Genomic DNA, 14474 nt, shown 5'->3' with positions numbered 1-14474 from the left:
TTACATTACCACATTGGTTGTTTTGGTAAACTTTTTACATACACTATAATCCCATTGTAAAAGTCTTTGAGTAGTTAGAGGCTGTGAGTGGTTCACCCCCACAACATGTGAGTGGGGTGGTCTCAATAGATATCACCACCTCGACGACAATTCTCTATATAATCTTCACCTTACATATATTTGATTACTTGCTATAGTTTGAGGTTTTTCTTTTTTTTTTTTAATGATCTTCATATGAAATTTAGTGGAAAAGAATTTCGGAGCTTTGGTAATGACTTAAATATTGTTAATTACAACATATTTAAATACCAATGGTATGAAAATGATCTAAATTAAACACTTTTATATATATACTAGTCTCTTTACATGTATATTACTTGTGTTTCGAGGCTCTTTTATTTATTTTTAAAGGTTAAACTTTTCATTTACAAAAGGGTAGTTGGGGCTTTAAGCCGAGTCGACCATGATACTCCTTTTTTTTTTATTTCTTTTTTTTCTTTTTTTAATAAATTGGTGTGATTGCTTAATTATTTAGAAATTATAAAAGATATGTAGATGCCATTTTTGCTAAAGACCCTATAGGCCCGCACGAAGCGAAGCCCAAGCCTTTGGGACCAATTATCTTTGTTTTGCAGTATCTTATTTTATCCGACACATGAGTCAAAGTCATGTACATTTTTTTTTTGCCAATGCCCAAAGTCATGTAATTTATTTAATGGGGAAAGTAAAAGAGTATGATATGGTGAGTAAAAATTGGGTACATGTTGGTTTAAAATGGACCCAAGATATAAAACTTGCAAAGTGAGCTGCTGACACATGAAAAATCTAAAGGCCTATGAATAAACCCAATTACTGACAATTTACTCAAAAAAAGATACCTTCATTAGTTGCCCTGCCTGACCATATTTAGACATGAGAAGCATGCCTCCTTCATTTAATGCTCTTTAATGAGCTTCGGCCCAGTGGCGGAGCCACATGTATCCTTGGGGGGGCTTGGCCCCTCCAAAATTTTTATTTTTATTTTTACAATTTAAGTATATTTTATAAATATTTAAAGGTTATATGAAAAAAAAAAAAAAAAAAAATTAGTTTTTTTTTTTTTTAAATGAATGTCAGATGAATCCAAAGTAAATCGAGTTTGGGAAACTTGATTTTGGGTTGGAACTCGAGTTTCACAAACTCAAGTTCTAAAAACAGTCCACCTTATTAAATTGTCTAATCCGCATACTATTTTACTAATATTTTTCCAAAAATATGTTTTTTAGCAAATTTTGCTATTTCTACCTAACCCCTCACTTTCACCATTTCTCCTCTCACCACCACCGCAGACCACCTCATTTCTCTCTCTCTATGCCTCCTCTCACAACCTCTTCACCACTGCGGACTGCCAAGGTTGTCATGGCATGGAGTCCATCTCACTTCTCTCCTTGTTGTGATGATTGGGATTAAGATCGTACTGATCGATGGTGGACTAAGATCGAAATTTGGGTATGTGTTGGATGTGATTGGGTTTTTGTTTTTTTGTGTGTGTTTATGTGTTTGATGGTTATGGGTCTGGTGGCTATGATGGTTGATTTTGGTTGTGGGTTTGATGCTGGCTGTGGTGGTGGTGAGAGTTGATTTTGGGTGTGGGTTTGCTCTCGTTCTCTTTGTCGTTCTCTCTCTAGATTGAGTGCTCAAATAATTTGATGATTTTTGGCTTTCGCTGGGTTTTGGTTGATCTGGTGGGTTTCGGTTGTGGCGGTTGAGATGGCGGGGTTGGGATGGGATTATATGTCAAATGAAGATTATATAGAGAATTTTCAAGGAGGTGATATCTAGTGAGCCCACCCAATCGCATGTTGTGGGATGCGGGGATGGGATGGGATGAGAAACATGGCCTTAAGATGTCACATAATATGTGAAATGGGGAATGCTGACATTGAAAGAAGGAGAAACGAAAATGAAAAGTTATTAGGGACATAATGGGAAACAAAGAAGACCAAATTAAAACGCTTTGGCTAATCAAATGAAGTTATGTGTCTCTTGGAGAAAAAGTCTTAAAATCTCAACATTCAAATCATGACACATGTTACCAATTAGATTTAGCCACATGTCACTCAACTTGCCCAAACTCTTATAAGTAGGATCTCTAGTAAGGCATCCAGAGGATTCAAAATCAGTTAGAAGTATAGAAACTCTACTAGAATTAAAGCTTCCACGGAATTCAACTTTTGAATATGATGAACATTCAAAGAGAAATAACTCAAATCATCTTCTTAAATCTCAAAGTTTACTAGAATCAAGTTCAAATGCCTTCGGAAACTCTAAGAGACTACAAATCAATGAAGCTTTATGCATTCAAGCCTCCAAAGCCCCGAAAAACATTCATTACAGATCTTTTAAAACTAAGAACATTTGAATAATAGAAGAAGTATACAAAGAAAGAAGAATTCCTAACAAGCTCCTAACCAGAGATTCATTGTAATTAGATTTCAAAGATCTATATTCTATTTCCCAATCAAATTGAAGGATATTTGGTGTTTAAATCAAGAGTACACGCTATAGATCTCAGTCTTGTATGATTCCCACAATCTATGAGTGGCTCACTCCACAAAATATACTCATAAAATATTTACTAATCTAGAGACTTTCACTTTGGCAATATAGTGGTGGTACATGTATGTAAAACTTTTAACAAAACGACCAATGTGATAACGTAATTTAAGCTGCCACGTCAATCTATAAGATGATACCAACTTTGAGGAATAATTCATTATAATTCCAACATTAGGTAATTACCAAACCTCCAAAACTTTTTTTCCACTAAATTTCAAATCAAAATCATTAAAAAAAAAAATATTAAAAGAAAAAAATACAGCCTCAGACAATAACAAGGAATCAAATATATATGTTAGATGAAGATTATATAAAGAATTGTAGAGGTGATATCTAGTGAGCCCACCCAATCACATGTTGTGGGGATGAATTACTCACAACCTCAGACTACTCAAGAGACTTTTACAATAAGATTATAGTGGTGGTGCAATTAAGTGTATGTAAAACCTTTACCAACACAACCAATGTGATAATGTAAGATACGCTGCCATGTCAACCTAAAGATGATAAACTTTAGAAAATAATTCTTACATTTTTCTTAAGTAAATTAATTGTTTGGTTACAGCTAGATAGGACTAAGAACAACGCCACCTTATCCTTTATGATTAACGTATGTTTTGTAATTTATTCTGCTCATATAATCTGCATAAGGATTTGATTTTGGTAGTTTATTTCATTTGTAGGAAAGTAACATTGAGTGGATCGAGAATTCTTATAGAGAGAACTAAGATTCAAACCACCCTTCCCAATTATTTTAATATTTAAATTATCCACACAAAATACAGGAAGTAAAATAGAACCCATCTAATAAGCTAGCTACACCACTCTACCAGAAATCCAGCTGAAAGGAATGGTGGGTGCTTTCTGGGCCTTTGCTATGGCACTCTCCTCTAGCCATCTCATCCTTTGAGCCAACCTACATACATAGTCCTGGGCTTCTCGTCCCTCACTTGTGAGTCCAGTCAGCTTCTCTAACTTCCATTTAGCCACCAAAAGTTCCACAGTTTCTCTATAATTCCTAGCCGTGTAGACCCCAATCCTTGATGAAACAATAGCAAAGTGATCAAAAAGATTATGGTCATGGCCATCATACATCAAATGGGCTGGCATTGAGATTTTCCTCTTCATCATGTCTGCAAAGGCTATTACAATTTCATCATGGCGCTTCTCATCTGAGGCGATTATGCCACATACTTGGGCAAGCTTTACTTCCCCATGTTGAATGGCCAGCTTGGCTGTGTTCCCATGGGAGATAAATGCAGCTCGTTCTTGGAATGATGTGTAAATGGTCCAAAGGTATGGATTTTACCCGGTGCCAATATCCTAGGTCCAAAATGCATTAGACATTAACGTGTTGAACTATATGAATTTTGAGAGTATAGATCTCCATCCAATAGCTTTATAAATTTGCAGAGCATTTCGTGGGAATAATATAGCAAGACTTAACTCGTCACTGTTAGGTTTCAGATGCAAACTCAATGTGACATTTTGTTAAAAGGAAGTTGTATCTATTGTATTTGAATTATGCTAGAAGTTTGGACAAAGAACTGGCTGCAACTTTGAAAACCTAGAACTGTTTTGACAGGAATTACACCTATTCGATAATCAAATCTAATAATTACAACAGTTAACCCCTAAGAAGCATGGATACTTCAAAATCTCTAACGGGTCCTTGTCGGACATGCTGGGAATACTTTTGCAGGCTTATCCTTATTAAGTAGATATTTTTAAATTTTGATAGTTAATATTTATTTTGAAAACTTATAAATAAAAATGAAATGTGCATATAAGTAAATAAAATTAACTAATATATTAATTCATTGTGGTATCTCCACCATATTGAGTCCTAATTTTTTTTTAAGAATTATTGTGCCATCATGTCTCATGTCTTCACAAAAAATATATATAACTATTTAACCATTTTTCTTGCGGACAATAGGTGCTTAAGACTAAATCATGTTAATTTTTCTCTCATAAATTTATTTAAGTTTTTTTTTTTAATTTAATATTTTAAGGAGGTGTAAAAGGAAAAATTTGTTAAAATACTAGTTAAATTATTAAAATCGTCTCATGTCTTCACAAAAAAATATATAATAATTTAAAACTTTTTTCTTACAGACGATAGGTGGTTAAGACTAAATCTTGTTAATTTTTTCTCTCATAAATTTCTCTAAGTTTTTATTTTAATTTATTTTATATTTTAAGGTGTAAAAGGAAAAAAAAATTGTTAAAATACTAGTTAAATTATTAAAATCTTCATTTCTTAAAAGTTAAAAAAGTTTTGAAATTCTTATGTTGCATATCTTACCAATACTGACCCAATCAAGTATTGAGTTGTCTTCTCAATTTATTTCATGTCCATGTTTCCAGAAAAGGAAAAGGTACTTGTTGAGAAGATCATCATGCCTATTTTCTTTTGCACTCTATGCCCTAGCCCAAATTACCCAAGGTCTGTTATCTACACTCATTTCATCATGGAAATTTTCTATAGAATTAATTCGAGCTTGGTAAGTTGGAAGGGCTTTTTCTGTGATCATGTCACCAACTAAGGCAACAAAGTACTCATCAGGAAGGTCTTTGGTTCTCTTCCTTAGTTCATTGACTTGCTCAATAAATCCATCTAAGTTAGGGTTTGGCAAAAAATCTTGTGGTTGCCAACATTCCTCAACAAGTTTTAGGAGAGTGAGGACACTGTTTTTAGCCCAATCCTCCTAGGATTAATGAAAGGATGGCAAGCTTCAATTTTGTTTTTGCACAAGTATTAGGGTGGGCTGGATTAAGCATAATTTAATAATTAGTTTTCTAACCTTGTTTTTATGAACCCTTTTAGGCCAAAATGATACTAAGAGAACCAATTAAACCTGCCCAAGCTCATCAGAAAGCATTAAACAATGTTGGCATGCTTCTCATTGCTAAATGTGGTCAGTTAGAATTTTTAGTCACATAGAGAAACTTGTGAAGGTATATCCCTTTGTGTGTAAATGTCTAGCACATGGGTTTATTCATGGTTGCTCAAATTATGCAAGTGTCACCGTCCCTGGAAGCTTTATATCTTGGACCATGTTAAACCCAAAATAGACCTAATCTTTACCCTCCACACTATACCCCTTTGCTTTCCCCCCATTAAAGTACCTGGGCTTGGGCCATGTGTAGGATGAAATAAGATATTACAAAACAAAGATAATTGGAACTAAGGGCTTGGGCTTTGCTTCTTATGGGCCTATCAAGTCTTTAGCAAAAATAGGCATCTGTAAATCTTTCAAAATTTCTAAAGAATTAAATAATCATAGCGATAATAATATAATAAAAGTGATCATCATATTATTATAACTTTGTATGCACGCATATATACCTTGTCTAAAGTGCAAATGTAATAAATCATGCTATTATAATATATTATGTGAAAATCAACTATTCAAATGATTTATTGATCCATCTTTCATTCTAATTAGAAAAAATGTTAATTCTTGCTCAATAAATCTATCTGAAGTAGGATCTGGCAAAAAGTCTTGCGGTTGCCAACATTCGTCAACAGGTTTTAGGAGAGTTAGGACACTGTTTTTACCCAATCCTCCATAGATTTGAAAATTTCAATCTTCTTATGTGGCGCCAATTATTTTTTAGCTTTATAAAAAAGGAGTTAAAAAAAAATGTAACTAGATAATCAAATAAATAAAAGTCAATAAGAGATGTGTCGTAAAGGAAAAATTAAAAGAAAAGGAAAAAGAAATAAAGAGGTGTTTTCGAATTGAAATGCCAATTGCATCCATCATTTATTAATAAGGTATATAGTTTAAACATCTTGTAGGGTTGATTTTGGGTGAGCCTAAGCAAAATGGGAATGAGCCAACTAACACAGGTTGAAAAGAGAAGGGAATCAAATTCAAAACTCATTCTACACATCCAACAGAGGCTAATGGTACATGGAAAAGAAAGCTTCTTAAAGACACGAACTCACAGGAGGTAAAATAGATTAAACAATACTCTCAATATCTATTAGTGTCAAAAAAAAAAAAAAAAAAAAACCAAGTTGAGAAAAGCAAAGGATATGGTGAGAGAGAGAGCACTACTATGTCTTAAGTGTTTGAGTCAAGTAAGTGTTTTAGGTAAGATGGGTATTACAAGGGTTGTTTATGCAAGACATTGTAATAAGTTTGAGATAGTCCTACGCTATAAAAAGGATTTGCTATTTGCAACAAAACTTTTTCAACGGCTACAAAATACTGTTGGAAAAACTAACTTTTTTGACGACAAATCTCTTTCATTGAAAATAGCACTTAGAAAATGCACTTAAGAGTACCTAATAAATTGGCCAAAGCTTCAATTTTGTTTTTACTTAGTATAAGAGTGCGCTGGTTTAATCACAATTTGGGTAAAATTTTCACTAACCTTGATTTGCTAAACCCTTCTAGGCCAAAATGGCACTTAGAGAATGTGATAAATTGGCCGAAACAGTGACGAATTTAGGAATTTTGAGTTGGAGGGAGGGGGGGGGGGGGCGGGGGGAGCTATATATTCTGTCAAAATAAACTCAAACAAAAAATAGACTCTTCCCTAAAAAATCCACAATATATATATGAGTTTTTTTTTTTTTTTTAATTTCTTGATAAAATCTTGAGAATAGGAAATTTCAACCAAATTACATATATTATCAATGTTGAATGATTTGATCGTATTAATTGGAATTGAAATTGCTAAAAATTAAGAGTTCACACTTTCACTATTTACTTACAAAACTTACTACATAATTATTTCATTATATTACAACTGTATATCAACTTTAAAGTCTCTTTTTTAGGAAAAATTACTAAATTATTTGATCAATGCTTTCTTTGGGGGGGGGCTCNTATATATATATATATATTTGTCTCTCATTTTCTAAAATATTTAGATATTGACTTACAAGAAAATATAAAAAATAAAATTTATGCCCCTTCAACTACAAAAACAAAATAAATAAATAAATAAATATAGACTAAACAAAAATCGCACACAAAACAAAAAAATACTTATTTTGTATGTTATACTTTGTTAATGTGTTTTATAATATAAAATGTTTAAGAAATACTTATTTTGTATGTAGTATTTTGTTGAATATGAAATAGATGTTAGTTTTTATTTTCATAACTTTTTTTTTGGTTTTAAGCTTTGGCCCCCCTCAGGTATGAATCCTGGTTCCGTCCCTGATGCAGGCTGTGTTGCTGTACAGTGCACAACTGTCCAGTGCCGTGCAGCATAGTTTAACCGCTGGACATTTGTTTTTTTCTTTATAATTTTTTGCATTTTAAGATATAATGAAATCTTTTTAATATATTTTATTGACTAATAAAAGTACTTAAAATTTTATTAATTAATATATATATATATATAGATAAATATATTATATATATAATTTTTTTTACAAGTGAGAGCATTCTTTTATTTGAAAGTCTTAAACGATTGCATCAATTGAATTACATTTTTAATCGGCCCTGGGCACCTATTCGCCTTTTTCTCTCTAAGTTGATTTCAAACCCAGTAAGTCTATCAACAAAATAATTTTCACAAACTTCTTTTGAAAAATAACACATGATGACATACTTCGTTACAATCGATGCATTAAAAAAATTGTTAATGATGAGAAAATGCAAAAGTAATATTATCCTGATTATAGCTCTTTATACCAATAGTTATAAAAAATATTAGAGTAATGCTAGATAATAATTTTTTTTTACAATAAATTTTACATATTGTTAATATGGTGAATGATTATTGGCATATGAAAAGTCATGTTAATAATGGGCCTAGATGAAAATCAATAACATTAACAGTTTGTAAAAATATTATAAAATAATTTGTAATTGTAACATTACTCAAAATATTATGTCGCTAATGCTACTATTTCAAACCACCAACATTTTAAAAATAAAAAATAAAAAAGTGCCGAACTCCAAACCAGACTTCAGTTGATGACCACTTGGACTCAAATAACTTTTTTTTTTTTTGTGAGAATAAAAAATGGGGGGCTTTATGGTTATATTACACCCCCGAGCAGGTCTACACAGTTGCATTGCAGTGTATAGACTGTAGTGCAACTATGCAGGCTGTGTTGTTGTATAGTGCACTACTGTCCAGTGTCGTGCAACAGCACAGTTGTGCATAGTTTAACCGCTGGACATTTGTTTTTTTCTTTTTAATTTTTTGCATTTTAAGATACAATGGGATCTTTTTAATATATTTTATTGACCAATAAAAGTACTTAAAAATTTATTAATTAATATATATATAGATAAATATATTATAAATATAATTTTTTTTTAGGGAGCATTCTTTTATTTGAGGGTCTTAAACGATTGTATCAATTGAATTACCTTTTTAGTTGGCCCTGGCCACCTGTTGGCCTTTTTCTCTCTAAGTTAATTTCAAACCCAGTAAGTCTATCAACAAAATAATTTTCACAAACTTCTTTTAAAAAATAACACCTGATGACATACTTTGTTACAATTGATGCGTTAAAAAAAATTGTTAATGATGAGAAAATGCAAAAGTAATATTATCCTAATTATAGCTATTTATACCAATAGTTATAAAAAATATTAGAGTAATGCTAGAGATATAATTTTTTTTTACAATAAATTTTACATATTGTTAATATGGTGAATGATTATTAGTATATGAAAAGTCATGTTAATAATGGGCCTAGATGAAAATCAATAACATTAACAGTTTGTAAAAATATTATAAAATAATTTATAACTGTAACATTACTCAAAATATTATGTCGCTAATGCTACTATTTCAAACCACCAACATTTTAAAAATAAAAAAATAAAAAAGTGTCGAACTCCAAACCAAACTTCAGTTGATGACCACCTGGACTCAAATAACTTCTTTTTTTTTTTTTTTTTTTTTGAGAATAAAAAATGAGGGCCTTTATGGTTATATTACACCCCCGGGCAGGGCACCAATGGTCTCAGTCGAGATAGTCCGATCTCAGGGGCCCTTCTGTACCACTGTGCAGGGAGTTATCCCACTAAGGATGCCCACCAATGGACTCTTGCGGGTAGCGGGATTCAAACCTAGGTATAGTACACGAAGCGAACGAACTTTACCCACTTAGCCAAGCCCCTGTTGGCTAGACTCAAATAACTTAATACCAATTAAATGTTAAAAAAAAAAAATCTTTTTATGGTATGGTTAAACAATCCATTTATAATGAATTCATTTTTATGTGTGTGTGCGCCTGGCCTGGTGTAGAAGGAAGGTTTCTGCTCTTCACTTTAGCTTAATCTTAATCATGGGATTCAAACATCTTTCCGATTTTGTATTTTAGTCAATTTGCCATTTTGGGGCCTTTTGTTTAGTTGGAGTTGGAACAGGTGGTGGCCTCATGCTTTAGCTTAAACAAACGAAATGTATCAAATAGAGTGAGTGTGAGCAAGTAGAGCCTCAAATAACCCCAAAATTAACTTTGATTAGGATGGGTATTTTGTATGCAGCTATGTCAGCCTCACGTACACGACACCTGGCTTGATTAAGCATAGATCAATGCTAAGAATACCATTTTCTCAAAACTTGCTAAGCTGTAATTAATTAGAATAACATTATTTTCACATTAGTCCACAACTACTAATATCACTTTTTATTATACACTAATCAAGGATGGAGCTATTGTTGGACATGGGGGACAGTGCCTCCCCTAGATTTTTATAAAAAGAAAAAATTTAGTATATATATATATATAATATTTCATTTTTTGTAATTTGTTTCAATAAAATTGCACTTTACCCCTCAACAATATTATTGATATTTTTTAAAAGTTATAAAAAAAAATATTAGCTCAGTAGCAAAAATTAAGCCCAAACAACACTCCAAAATAAACACAAGCAAAAAAAAAAAATTAATAAATAAATAAATAAAAGCCGATTCTAACTAGAGATCTAACTAGTCTAAGAGTAGGAAAACACCCAACAACAAGGCACACATATAATAAAAGGGAAAAAGAAGGGAATTTCTAAGCTACTAAAAAAATAATAATAAATAAAAATAAAACCTAACTTAAGGCAGAACACAAAAGGCCTCAGACTAAGGAGTTGGGCAGTGACAAGTAGCAAAAGTAGAGGTAGACTAGCACACCACGCTTGACTCCTCTGGCCACCACCAATCCATTGCAGCACCGCTCCACCCCCATTAGCCCAAGCCTGGTAATTTATATCCAATCTCTTTTACTTTTTTGGATGAGAATATTGTATTCCTCCCTCTCATATCTGAATCTCTAATGCTTGTTTGATTAAATTGTGAAGAAAATTTAAGGAGAGGTAGAGATGAGAGACATAGAAGTAGGGACGGTAGTTTTGTCTAGAAGAGACTAAAGAGAAAGAGTGAAAGAAAGAACCAAAGAGGTAAACTTCTAGAGTGTTTGTTTGAAGGTGAAATATGGTGGATGGAGAACTTTAGAGAGAAAATGGAAAGGAAAATTTTTTTGGAGTGTGTTTGGTTAGGTGAAGAGGAAGGAAAATATATAGTAGGACCCGAGTGTTTTTTCTCTAGACCCACCAAAAAGTTTTCTCCCCAAAATGCGGAGAAAACTAAAATAAGAAAATGGGCTACTTAATGGACGAAAATGCCCATGTGCACTTGCACACAGGCAATTTGTTCCATTCCTTTTTTTTTTCTTTTTTTTTTTGATGTTTTCCTGTGCATGTTGCCTCTTCCTTTTTTTCCTTTTTCTTTTTTCTTTTCCTTTCCTAGATGTTGCCTTTTTTCTTTTTCTTTTTATTTATTTATTTCCAGGGCTATGGGTTATTTTTTTTTGTTTAACTAGACATGATTTATTTTTGGGACATGATTTTTATTTTTTAATAAATTGGGTGATTGTTTTTTTTTTTTTTTTAATTGTTTGTCACTTTTTTTTTTGTTTTAATTGGCTATCATTTTTTTAATAAGGATATATGAGTAAATTTATACAAACTCAATTTTTCCATCTCTCTACTTTTCTACTCCCAAGTCCCAACTAAAGAAAAAGGAAATAAATTAAAATATTTTCTAACCTCCCACTTTTCTATCCTCTTACTTTTCTGCTCTTCTAACCAAACAAACCCCTATGGTCTAGACCCATCTTTCTCTCTTTAATCAATGACAATATATATATATATATATAAAGCAGTCTAGCCAGTGGTTCTCTCTTTGTTTAATGAAAAAGCATAAGCAAACACAGGCCAAAATGGCCAAATACCACAATTTTTTGAAATTTTTAGCAAAAAATCACTGTTTCGGAAATAAATGGAAATCTACCACTTTTTCTAGTACTCGAGTTTGGTGAACTCGAGTACCCTATTTTATTGTTCCACTGTGGCTGTTGAGCTGGAAATTGGTGATTAAAAAAAATAAAGTGGTACTCGAGCTTGGTAAACTCGAGTACCATGCAACACAATACTCGAGTATACCATGCTCGAGTACCTTTTAAAAAATACAGAAATTTTTTTTTCTACAGTACTCGAGTTTACCAAACTCGAGTACTATGTAAATTTTTTTTTTTTGTTTTTTTTTTTTTTTGCTTGAGGATAACTGACAAATAAACATAAAGATAAAAATAAGTAGCTTTTCTATGTTTTTATTTATTTAAATAGAAGCATTGTAAGATATAGAGATTTTAATTTCAAAATATGAATTTAATTTCTACATTGATTAAAATTGTTTATTGTTTTCTCATAAAAATTGTTCACTATTTTTTGTATAAACTATTTCTACGATTTTACATAAAATTATTTTCTGTTCAACATTATTTAAGAAATTGTTCGCTCTCTTTTTTGCATAAATTATTTTCTGTTCACTATTTAAAAAATTGTTCACTGTTTTCTCATAAAACACCTAGTGAAATCATGTTTTCTAAATTTAAACGCCAAATCTGAATGCTTTTTTATGTTTGAATTTTACAATAATCGAATATATTTTTCTGTATTGATAAAATTTGTTTCTACATTTATGAAATTTTCTCTTTGCACATCATATTTACTATATATTCAAATCTGCTTACTGCATTCATAAAATCTGTTTTTTGCATTAATTAAAACTGTNCTAAATATGTAACCATATGAATAATGGAAAAACTCCATAAAAGAAAAATGAATGATTTGTATAAATCACCTAATGGTAAATCTCTCAAAAAATTTGAATTTTTAAAAAAGCTCGAATTAGTTGAATGTAGAAATTCGAGAAAAATCAATGGAAAATCAATGAACGTACTAAGTCATGAAGGTGTACATAAGATGTACAGTTAGTCTAGACTTGTTGAGAAATTTGATTTCATTGAAAGTACAAAATAATGAAAATTCAATGAAAAAATATGTACGTTAGATGTATAGATCGTATGAATTTGTTTAAAAATTTGAATTCGTTGAATGTACAAAACTGTGAAAACTCAAGGGAAAGATTGTGTTCATTAGATGTATAGATAGTACGAATTTGTTGAGTGTGTAAAATCGTGAAAATTCAAATGAAAATTGAAGAACATACCAAATTGAGTAAACTTAATGGAAAATTAATTACATTAGATGTACAAATCATCCAAATTTGTTTCCAAATTTGAAGTTGTCAAATGTACAAAATAGTGAAAATTCAATTTAAAACTATGTACTAATGTACTAATCATCCTGATTTGATGAAAATTTCAAAATTGTCGAATGTACAAAATCATGAAATCTTAATGGAAAATCGAAATTGTTGAACGTACCAAATCATGAAAATTCAATGGAAAGTTGTGTACATTAGATGTACAAATATTCTGGACTTGTTGAGAAATTTGTTGAAAGTACAAAATCGTGAAAATTCAAGAGAAAATTGTGTACATTAGATGTACAGATCGTTCAAATTTGTAAAATTCAAAATTTAGATGTACAGATCATTCGAATTTGTTGATTGTATAAAATCTTGAAAGTACAATATAAAATTGTGTAAATTAGATGTACAGCTAGTCTGAATTTGTTGAAAAGTTTGAATTCGTTAACTGTATAAAATCATGAAAATTAATTGGAAAACTGTGTACTAATGTATTGATCATCCGAATTTGTTGAAAAATTCTAAATCGTTGAATGAACAAGATCGTGTAAACTCAATAATTAATGAACAGTTAATCTTTAGATTTGCAAAAGTTGAATGTATATAATCATCAGTTGTTAGACATTAACAACAAAATTTTGTATTGCACAGAATGTGTAGACATTAACAACAGCGTCTAATGTTCGTAGGTAGAAATTTTTGAAAATCATCATTACTTGAATCTGAGAAGTCTAAAATATCTCTTTCATCATCTAATGCAGTAACTTCATTAATAGACTTGATGGCTCGCTCTTGCGCCTTCCCCTTTAGATGCTTCTTAGCCTTTTAGATTGCATGAAAACGGTCTAATCGCCTTTGCATTTGATTGTTCTCTTGTTCAAGATGAACAAGTATGTTGGCAGGTTCATCTCTAGGTAACTCGGCTGAGCGTGCCTTAGGAACTCGTAACCCATGCCATCGACAATACACCTCCAACTCACACCTCTTCTCGTATAGGGTTAACCATGGTGGTTCTACTATGGTGAACTCTATTGCAGTGGTATCTATACTTAGTTTTGTAGGTCTGCCGACCATGATGTGCCTGACGCTTCCAAGACTCTCGTACGTGTATATTGGCATATTAAGGAAATCTCTGTTCTTTCCAACCCATTTCCCTCCATAGTGGTCTGTGTATGTCTGTAGTTGTTGATTTGCTGGAACTTAAGATAATCCATTTGTTGAAGTAGATCCAAACTTGGTTCGCATTATACGATTTGTTGTTGAGGCGTTGCGACTCATAGCTTAGTCAATCTACGAAGTTAGTGGGGTAGAAATATGATGTAGAAACTTTCATAAATGTA

General features: G+C 31.7%; 1 pseudogene; it reads right to left on the bottom strand.

Annotated features, from left to right (window-relative positions):
* Positions 1-3402: 3402 nt before the first annotated feature.
* LOC112011814 (stearoyl-[acyl-carrier-protein] 9-desaturase, chloroplastic-like) lies at positions 3403-4954 on the bottom strand (annotated as a pseudogene).
* Between the last annotated feature and the right edge of the window lie 9520 nt (positions 4955-14474).

Source organism: Quercus suber, unplaced genomic scaffold (genome assembly GCF_002906115.3).
Source record: "Quercus suber isolate HL8 unplaced genomic scaffold, Cork oak 2.0 scaffold_155, whole genome shotgun sequence".
Lineage (NCBI taxonomy): Eukaryota > Viridiplantae > Streptophyta > Magnoliopsida > Fagales > Fagaceae > Quercus > Quercus suber.
This window is presented reverse-complemented; position numbering and strand designations above follow the sequence as displayed.